Source organism: Mastomys coucha, unplaced genomic scaffold (genome assembly GCF_008632895.1).
Source record: "Mastomys coucha isolate ucsf_1 unplaced genomic scaffold, UCSF_Mcou_1 pScaffold8, whole genome shotgun sequence".
Taxonomy (NCBI): domain Eukaryota; kingdom Metazoa; phylum Chordata; class Mammalia; order Rodentia; family Muridae; genus Mastomys; species Mastomys coucha.
In genome coordinates this window covers 42,806,575-42,816,785 of record NW_022196914.1, presented here as the reverse complement: position 1 = coordinate 42,816,785, position 10,211 = coordinate 42,806,575, and the positions used below count along the sequence as shown (strand labels likewise).

Sequence of the window (10,211 nt, the reverse complement as noted above, 5' to 3'; positions counted from 1 at the left end):
TTTGGAGGGGAAACTGGGAAAGGAGAAAACATATGGCATGTAAATAAAGAAAATAACTAAGAAAAAAAGAAAAAATAAATTCACGAAATTCACAGACAAATGAATGGATCTAGAAAACATCATTCTGAGTGAGGTAACACAGTCACAAAAGAATACACATGTGGCATGTACTCACTGATAAGCAGATATTAGGCAGAATAGAATACCCATGAAACAACTCATGGACCATATGAAGCTCAAGAGACAGGGAGACCAAAGAGTGGATGCTTCCGTCCTACTTAGAAGGGGGAACAATATAATCAAGGGAAGTAGAGGGTGAGAGGGGTTTGGGAGGGAGAGAGGAGAGAGAAAGAAAAAAGAGGGGCAGAATCAGGTATGGGAGGAGACGAAGGAGATTTACAGAGAGTCAGGAAATTGAGCAGAGCTATGTAGCAATGGGGGATAGAGAACTGGGGGTAGTAACCAGAAAGTCCCAGATACCAGGAAAGCACAAGCCTCCAAGGACCCAACGAGAATGACATTAATTGAAATACCCAACAAAAGGTGAGAGAGAACCTGTAGAGACCATATCCAGAGGTTAGGCATGGCCCTCTGGTTGAGGAATGGGGCCACCCCCCATCTTAAAAAGCTTAACCCAGAATTTCTCCTCTCTAAAGGAAATACAGGGATAAAAAGTGGAACAGAGACTGAAGGAAAGGCCATCCAGAGACTGCCCTACCTGGGGATCCATCCCACATGCAGACACCAAACACAGACACTACTGCTGATGCCAGGAAGTGCTTGCTGACAGGAGCCTGATACAGCTGTCTTCTCAGAGACTTTGCCAGAGCCTTATTGATACAAATGCAGAAGCTTGCAGCCAACCATCAGACTGAACACATGAACCCCAATGGAGGAATTAGGGGAAGGGCTGAAGGAGTTAAAGGAGCCTTATCCAGCACCAAGGGCAGGTCCTCGGTCCTATGAAGGCTTGATGCCCCAGTGTAGGGGAATGTTAGGACAGTGAGGTGTGGATGGGTAGATGGGGAAGCACCCTCATAGAAGCAGGGTAAGGAGGTATGGGATAGGGGGTTTGTAGAGGAAAAAGGGGGGAAATGGAATAACATTTGAAGTGTAAACAAATAAATTATCTGATTAAAAAAATAAGGTAAGTATGCAAAAATCAAAAAAATGAAAGATAAGAATGTAAAAGTGTTGAAGTAATAGGGAGATTATAGGGAGACATTGATAGCAGATGCATGTTTTGAACCACCACCCCTACCGCCAAGTTCCAACATAAACAAACAAACAAACAAACAAGCAAAATGTAAAGAAAGTTATGTAAGCAAACCAACAGACGGGGCCTAAAAAGAGGTCATGAATTAAATGACTGACGCCCCAGTTTAAATTAATGGACAAAGCTTCCTCAGTCCCAAGACCGTGGGGGATCAGTTCTTGTGTGTGTGAAAGGGTGAATTTGGCTGTCAACCCTGAGGAAAGCACAGGGTTCTCCAGTGTAAAGAAAGTGCTGCTTTGAAGTGCTTTGCAGATTTACTTAAGAGCACAAAAGAAGGGTAAGGCATGCTCATGCCCAGCTTGAAGACTGGTCACAGAGCACTGTACAGAGTAAGTCAAAAAGTCGTAACTCTCCATTAAGTCGGCAGTAAAAATTAGTAAGAAAAATTATAGAACGTGTGTGTGTGTAACCTTGTCTACATCTGTCTATAGATATTCTCATATAATCTTATACTTAAGCAATTGCTTTCATAAGCTGTCACAAACCAATGGCTCTAGAAAATCACTATATGGTAACTTTAAAATTGGCACATGAAGCTGACCTTTCAAAACACAAGTGTTTCAGCTAAATTCTCAAGTGCTCTTGTAACATCAGGAATCTTGTCTCATCTTGGGAATATCAAAACTGCTGTTTCCCCCCTCAAAATGCATTAGAAGACCCTCCCTCCCGACTACATTGGTATGGTGCCCCGAGGATGTCACTATTTATAATGTAAACCATCTCATGCACAATTCTGGTTCCAGGCAATTGTGCTCAAGGCAGAACAGAGGGGTCTGTCCCCAGTGAGTTCCTCAGGTGGCCCCCTACAATGCAAATTGAACTGCCCTCAAGGTACCCCATAAATTAATTATAAAAATCTAAAATAAATAACACAACATAACAAAAAAGTTTGTCTTACTAAACTAAAATCTATTCCCCTCACTCAATGTAACTTTTAAGGAGAACAGAGCAAGAATTGCCAGAAGAAACAAGGAGATGGCTTACTTGGTAAAGGCACTTGCCACGAAGCCCATGACAGGAGTTCCATCCCTGGACCCTACATGCTGGAAATTGAGAACTGCTTCTGTGAGTTGTCCCCTGACCTCCACAGGCACATAACTGCCCACATGCTTGCGCATACGTGCACACAAGCACAGACACACGCACACACACACACACACACACACACACACACACACACACACACACCTGTACGCATGAATGCTAAATGCTTTTTAAAAGGAAAAGAAACTATGGAAAATGTGGGGCCTAGCACCCTGTAAAGCACATTGTTGAAAACCTCTCTGACAATCGCTATTTTTAAGGAGGTGAAGTGCTTATGGCTAAATGTGTTTGGCAATTGTTAATGTGGCTTTTTGACAAGGAGCACTGACAATTTGATCAGTTTAGTGTGTGCTGTTTATTTTAACAAGTTTCTTATCACCTACTTTGGGGTTTGGGTTCTAGTCTTGGATTTTACTGAGTAGAGCTGGCTCTTGTCCCAGCTTAGGAATCACAGTTTCTGACACTTAGCCTTGAATATTGGGTTTGGGTTCTAGACTTGGATTTCGTTGAGTCAAGTTGGCTCTTGTCCCAGCTTAGGAATCACAGTAAGACAATAATCACACGAAGGATCACACCAAGATTCACTTGTTTTGTGACAAAGACTATGAAAGTAATTGCTTAAGTGAAAGATTATATGAGAATGTTAATAGGCAGATGTAGACAAGGTTACATATACACGTGCATATTTTTTGTTGTTGTTGTTGTTGTTGTTGTTGTTGTTGTTACTAAACTTTAAAGTACTGCCAGAAGCGTTCTGGCAAAGGTACTAAACAAATTCAGTCATGTGCCACCTAGAGATGGTTTGGTCAGATGGGGTGTACAGACCATAATAGTTCTACAAGATGGCTATGCCTAGACACAAAAGCCATTTTAGTTTGTGTGGAGGCATTCAAATGTCAGCAGAACAAGCAGAACAATGGAATCACGTGAGGACGGTTTCTCAGGCATGTCCAGTTATTAGAGAACATATGATTATACTTATGTGAGAATCTCAAACTATTGAGAATTATTATGTTCATATATTCCACAGCACAGAAGTGTGATCCTCAAGAAAAGCATTATGACCTCCAACATTCGCCCAACTTACTACCTAGCCATAGGGCAGGACACCCGAACCGGTCTCTCTGAATAGCAAAGGCAGAAGCTGACTGAAGATCAAAATGGCTAGGATTTATGGACAAGGTACCAAAGAGAAGGTGTTACACAGAAATTCCCAGGGATCTGTGAGCATTCATTCAGATCGGGGAGGTGTGTGTAAGTGCAAGCAAGAGAACAATGTGGCTCTGAGCAGAAAAGAGGAGGCCACATCATCTCACAGCTCTTAGATGGCTGCAGTCGGGGTAAGAAAAGATCTAGTAATAAGTGAGAATTAAGAAGTCTCTAGACAGGAACTTCCTAGGTGCCCAGCAATATTGAACAGTAAGCTTCCGAAACTGTGATTCTTAAGCCGGGATGAGAGCCAACTTTACTCAAAGAAATCCAAGTCTAGAACCTATTTAATGTCTTCCAGTTGTGGGCATAAAAAGATGCAGAGGACAGAGATGAAGGATGGGCCAACATGGATGCAAAGTAGAGAGAAGTAGGAGCATACGCTTAGACTGGAACTTTGCTGAGATGGATATTTTAGCTCCTGAAATCTACCAGACAAGGCCTAAAAGCAGAGTAAACACCACATACAAAAATTAATGAGTTAAAGATATATGTACTGATTGATGACCATCCAGGGAAGGGCTGAGAAAGCTCATAATGCCCCTGAGACCCTGTCAAGTGGTCCATCGGTATCTGTGGACCTGAGCTCCACAAGAAAAGAAAAGATACTGAAAAACAGTGGCTTGAAATTTTCCAAATGTGACAATGTGTTGGGTTTTTTGCTTGTTTGTTTGTTTGTTTGTTTGTAATGTCTCCAAAAAACATTTCACTCTCATTTGAGTGAGCCTGATCGCAGACTAAAAGCCAAAAATTTAAAGCTAGTACTGGGAAATTCACACGGCATCTGAATATTTTTACCCAAAAAAGAGAAAGGAAAAAGAACAGAAATAACAATTCTTAACTCAGAGAAGTGAATTAAGGCTGAAATGTCATGTGGTATTTTAACCTTATTCTGAATTTCCTTGTTCTTATCAATCTAAATCAGGCCTTAATGATATTTAAATGTAGCTACTTGTAATTCCCATAATAGGCAAACAAAGGAGAGGTTAAAATAATTCTATTATTTCACAATGATGAAACAGAGTGAATATTTCAATTATTCGACTTATTATAGTACACATAGAACAACACTCTGTAATCTGCTTCGATATATATAGGCTCTTTAACCACACCACAGTGGGACTAATACAGTCACTCTGGTTGAGCTGCGCTCGCTGATTCAGTGTTGGAATAAAGTACTTCACAGATTAGCTTAGTCTGCAGCGCTTAAAGGTCAGGATTTATTGTAATGTAAATCACAAAGCAATTTCATCTTGACAGAGATTACATACTGTTACAATATTTCTCGCTGAATCTGGTGATGCGTTTGCTTTTTCTTTGCAACTGCTGTGCAAATTGGACCGTAGCCCAGAAAAGAAAAAGAGATGGCAGGCTGGTTTAGGTTTTTAGAAACAACTTAATTCTCTCCATTTTTCAAAGTTCCACAAGAGAAAAAAAAAAAAAACTCTGAAAATACACATAAAATCCTCCACAAATACTTGTAAACCTTTACAGAGCCCGAGCTCTAGAGCACACAGGTACCCGTACGCGGCCATCTCTCAAATGTTTGCACGTATTTTTTAAAAAGGAAGTAATTGCTAATAACATTTCTGATTACTCGTACCAAGTATCTTGATATACTATGTAAACCATCTCCATTCAAAGCAAACAAACACAAACAATAGGAAGAGCCCATGCTTTCCACTGAAGAAACTACAAACACAAAAGAATCCAGTCTAAACCAAAGAAGGCGAGGGTTAGGGTAGGCAGTGCTGTCTCTACAGCCCAGTCAGGAAGGAAAGGTAGACACTAACCCTTCCCAGTGACTCCCCCCTGAGGATTTGCTCTTAGAATGGAAGAGCCTGGACGAATGATGAAACATTTCTTATCAGGAAGAAATATGATTTCCAGGGTCCTGACAAACTCAGAGTGTAAGGACTTTTTAATCCCGATTCTCTGGTCCATCTCACTTGTAGAGTTGAGTTGGTCACTCCCACTACAACAAACCCCTCCCCCGCCCCCCCCCAGTAGCTGCTCATTCTTGGGACCCATTTCTGCTAGACAGGAGCTCTGCGTGTTTCCTTTCCCGTTAGCCCTTTCTTATATTGAAGTTTCTTTCTAAAAGCTCAACCTTGTCTACGGCCATACCACTCTGAACACACCCGATCTCGTCTAAAAGCTCAGCTTTCCATTGTCCACAAAATTTATAAATTCATGAGCCAAAGTGAGCCAGAAGGCAATGGCCCAGAGTGCCTTCAGTAGCTGTCGAGTGTCCAGGAACCACGTCCCACAAGCCAGGCAGATCTAAAGAGGGCTCAGCACTGCCACATACTCTGGGAGTCTACTGTCCCCACATCACAAACAAACACAGGCACTGCTCGCTGCATGATGCCTTCTTGTGGGCTGAGCACATTTGATTTGCCTACGAACGTTCTAGTCCCATCCTTTAAGAATCACCAATTACTTCTTTTCTCTCTCTCAGAAGTATCCTGGTCTAGGGAAGGCCTCGAGTGGAGCGATTGGGAAGGCAACCTAGCCATAAAACCTCCAACGTACATGTCCTGCCTGCATGACGTGCTGGGGCCAGAGCCTAACATAATTGTCATCAGAGAGACCAGAGTCCCATCCAGCAATGGGAGCAGAACTCAGGAAGCTCTGTGAAGGAGAGAGAGGAGGGATTGGAGGAGCCAGAGGGATCAAGAACACTACAAGAACATGGCCTGCAGATCAGCTGACCAGGACTCAAGTGGGCTCATAGAGACCAGGGAGCCTGAGCAGGTCTGACTTAGGTCCTCTGCATATGTTATGGTTATGTAGCTCCATGTTCTTGTGGGACTCCTAACAGTGGGAGCAGGGGGCTCTTCTGACTGCCTTTGGGATCCTTTTCCTCCAGCTGGGGTGCCTCATCCAGCTGGGACTGAGAACATGTGCCTGGTCTTCTTGTAGCTTGTTATGCCATATTTGGTTGATGTCCCTGGAAGGTCTGCTCTTTTGTGTGGAGAGGTGGAGGGCAAGCGTATGAATCAGTAGAAAGGGGAGGTTGTGGGGAGAGACGGGGTGGGGGGTGGGGAGGGCTGCAGTTGTAATATATGAGAGAGAATACTAAATAAAAGGGAAAAATAATTTTTTAAAGGTATCCTGATTTGGATGTTACTCAAAGGATACATCAAGTCATTCTCCAGGAAACTGGACAGTGGACATATTTCTGCCTCGACTTATTCTTATCTACTAGAAAGCTCTTCAGTAGAGAAAAATATTACATTTTACCTGAATGACGAGTTAGAATTTATAGCAAGCATTATCTTGATCTTCTCAACAACTCTGACTCTAAACTCAGAACTGTACATTAGAAATGGAGAAACAGTGAGTCAGGGAGACTCCTCTGGGGAGCCCACAGCCACTGCCAAAGAAATTGTAACTCCCACCTATCAGCTCCATATCATTTCTTATGAAAAACTGGGGGAAATGGGGGTCTTGAAAGGAGAAGGGTGAGGTGAGAGATGGACAGAGAATCTGATTTTTCTTGTTGTTTTGAGAGGAAATCAAACTATGTCACTCACACTAGTGTTCAACTCCTCTGTCTCAGCTTCTGGGATGCCAGAATTTCATGCCAGAAGCACCCCAGCTGTGGAGGGACATCCTGAGAGCCCATTCCCTTCCACTGAAGATTCTGAGAAACTGAGACAAGAAATGGGCATGTTTGAAAGTTACTCTTGGGCTGGTGAGATGGCTCAGTGGGGAAGAGCACCGACTGCTCTTCGGAAGGTCATGAGTTCAAATCCCAGAAACCACATGGTGGCTCACAACCACCCATAATGAGATCTGACGCCCTCATCTGGTGCGTCTGAAGACAGCTACAGTGTACTTACATATAATAAATAAATAAATCTTTAAAAAAAAAAAAAAGTTACTCTTGCTAAGAAAGTTTGGGGAGCCCCACATTGAATGTCATATGTTATCAGAGAAATGGTAGATTTTTCCCTTTGGGACTTTAGACTCTTTCATATATGTAGGTACAGCAGGGAGCTCCAGGACAACAGAGCAAACAAGCTTTAAACCCCAGGGGCTGCTGGGAGCTGGTATATGGCAAATAGAAAGAGAGTCATGTCTTCTGGGTTAGACTGACATGCTCAGTGATGGAGGGTCACCAAGATACCGCACAGCAACACAGCTACACAGCAGGAAGAGGGCAGTTTCAGAGAAGGGGTAAGAAAGCCCAAAATGCCGAAGCAAACATGTTTAGACTCAGGCCAGCATCTGAAGAAAGAAATAGAAAAGGAAAACAGGAAAGTTATGATTTTCTGCGTTAGGACTCAGATAGGCGGGGACAGTGGAAAGAGCTCAGAGAATCTCTGTAAGCAAGTGACCCAAAGGGAACATTTCTGAGAAGGTAAGCATAACATCTCATAATGGGATCTCTTCAGAACAGCTTTAGCCAAATCATCTGCTTGAGGGTCATCTCTTGGGCAAGTGATTGACAGGCCCAGCTCAATTACATCTTTAAGGCATAAAACAATACTATATAATGCCCCAATCTTTAGAGCATATCAGGATGTCATGTTTACACTAGGACTAGTGGTATTCAATTCAAGAAGAGTCCGTCTTCCATGGCCTCTACAGATCCTGCCAAATCCCCCATCAAGAGTGGAAATCCTGAAATAATTGAAAAGGGCTGAAATTTGGAAAGAGTTGTGGTTGATTTACACCATCAACATCCAGATGTGTGGCTCCAAAGCTGTTCATCACCAGTCTGGTCTGGTGTCTCAGTCATGTTCTCAGGTACAACTTCTAACACCAGAGAAGTTCCTTTAGGTGAAGATAAAACAAGGAATCAGAAACCATGGTCCTCTCCCAGCATTCCTGGCCTCCAGCAAGGTCAATTTTGGAACTGCTGTTTTGGGGTCCCTGTCCCAAGTTTTCTCTATTCTATCCCCCTCACTACCAACATCCTCCCAGTTCATTAAAGAAAAAAAAGACACAACTTTCACTTAGCCCTTTGTTATAAATACCTCTTGGACTGCCAGAATTATTTCAACAGGCCCAGTGAATTAAATCAGCTTTTTGTTTAACCCTGGAGATATAACCAGGCTCTTCATTGAAAACTAGATGTATATTTTGGCCTTGTTTTCAGATGATGAGAAGGGAAGAATGAGGGGACACAGGCAGCTCCCCTGTGCAGCTTGGGAGACAGGAAGAGAAGGGAGGAGGACAGGGAACAAAATAGCCTGCACCCACACACACACACACACACACACCCGCCTTTCCTCCTGCGCCACCTTGAGTGTTACACCAAACACGTCTGTCTATCCTCCTCCCTGCTCACATGGGGGAGGGCCAAAAGCTTTACATTACACCACTGGTTTACACCCTGAGAAACGTCTTGTGAGCTGCAAAATACACTTTGTAGCAACTTTCTAAAAGGCACATCTATATTTACCAATGTGTTCCACATGATTAAACTGTGAAATTTGTCTCCAGTTTGGCAATACCTTAGAGAGATGTTGTGAGGTTTAGAAAGAAAATGCCTGTGAAATGCCTTACATTCCGGGGAAGGGAAGCACCGTAGACTTCCAAGGTGCTGCTACACTCCCTGAGGCTCGTTGGTGCAACAGCAAGCAAAGGCTCGTAAGTTATGATGTCACAATGTTGTCACGCAGCATCATCCACAGTGAGACCAAGAAAAAGCTGTTTTTAAAGAGCTTCTTTTCCCCTCTTCTTCAGCTTGTTAAAGCATATGGTCTTCAAAACTAGTTCACAGTGAACTTCATCTCTGCCACTGCTGTAAATGAAGTTTCTTCTCAGGCAGATGTCAGTGCTAAAAGTTTGGTGCTCATAAATACCAAATTTACATAAAATCTATATAGCTTTTTGCAGAAGTCTTTTTGGTTGATGTAGTCTGATTGGCTGGGAATCATGGTTCACTTGCTTCTTTCTGTAGTCATAATACATCACACTAATTGGAAAAACAATAATTTTTGATTGATCCATAGAGGCCACTCCTAAAGCCCTCTCTGGCTTTAATGTCATTTGTTACATTGAAAGAGAGAAATTACAAAGTATATACAGAGAGATTGTTGGGTTATTAAGCTAGGCTGTGGCTTCAAACTATGGGTCACTACTTATAAAAATGCATAACAGAATTCAGTGAGAATTGACTGCATAGATATTTTACTCCCATAAAAACAACTTCTTTATTAAGTAAACCTCAGTTAGCTCTTGTCAAGAAGGTAGGAGCAGCCACCACCTTAACTAGAATTGCTGTCTCAGAAGAGGAGAAGAAATGCAAAGTATTTAAGAAACCGAGAGTCTGGTTGAAGCTAAAAAGTAGGTGGGGCTGGTAGAAAAGAATTTGAAACCAATTTTTTAAAAAATAAACAGCTATTTGATGTTGCTTTAATTGGCATAATCTGTCCCAGGCATAGTGGCATAAGCCTATAATTGCAGAACTTTGTGGTAGAAGCAATAGGATCATGACTTCAAGCCCAGCCTGGACTTACCTGTTGAAGAAAATATGGTGGAATCTAATATTTATGTAGCAAGTTTTTGAAATTTTCTGAAAAGAATAATAAAATTACTGACAACTTCTAACTTCATGGGCAATAATATTCAGAATTAAGAGTTTGGAATAATCAAGTGACATTAGTGAAGCAAATCAATTGAGTCTGTTAATGTAACTGTGAGCTGTGTGATGGACCCACTGTCC

General features: G+C 42.2%; 1 long non-coding RNA gene across 1 annotated transcript in view; it reads right to left on the bottom strand.

Moving 5' to 3' along the window:
- LOC116083603 overlaps positions 1-9,104 on the bottom strand; it is a 25,835-nt gene extending 16,731 nt beyond the window's left edge. The window contains exon 1 of the long non-coding RNA XR_004115793.1: positions 9,050-9,104. This is a non-coding gene — a long non-coding RNA (uncharacterized LOC116083603). The remainder of the gene's footprint in view (positions 1-9,049) is intronic.
- Positions 9,105-10,211: the final 1,107 nt, after the last annotated feature.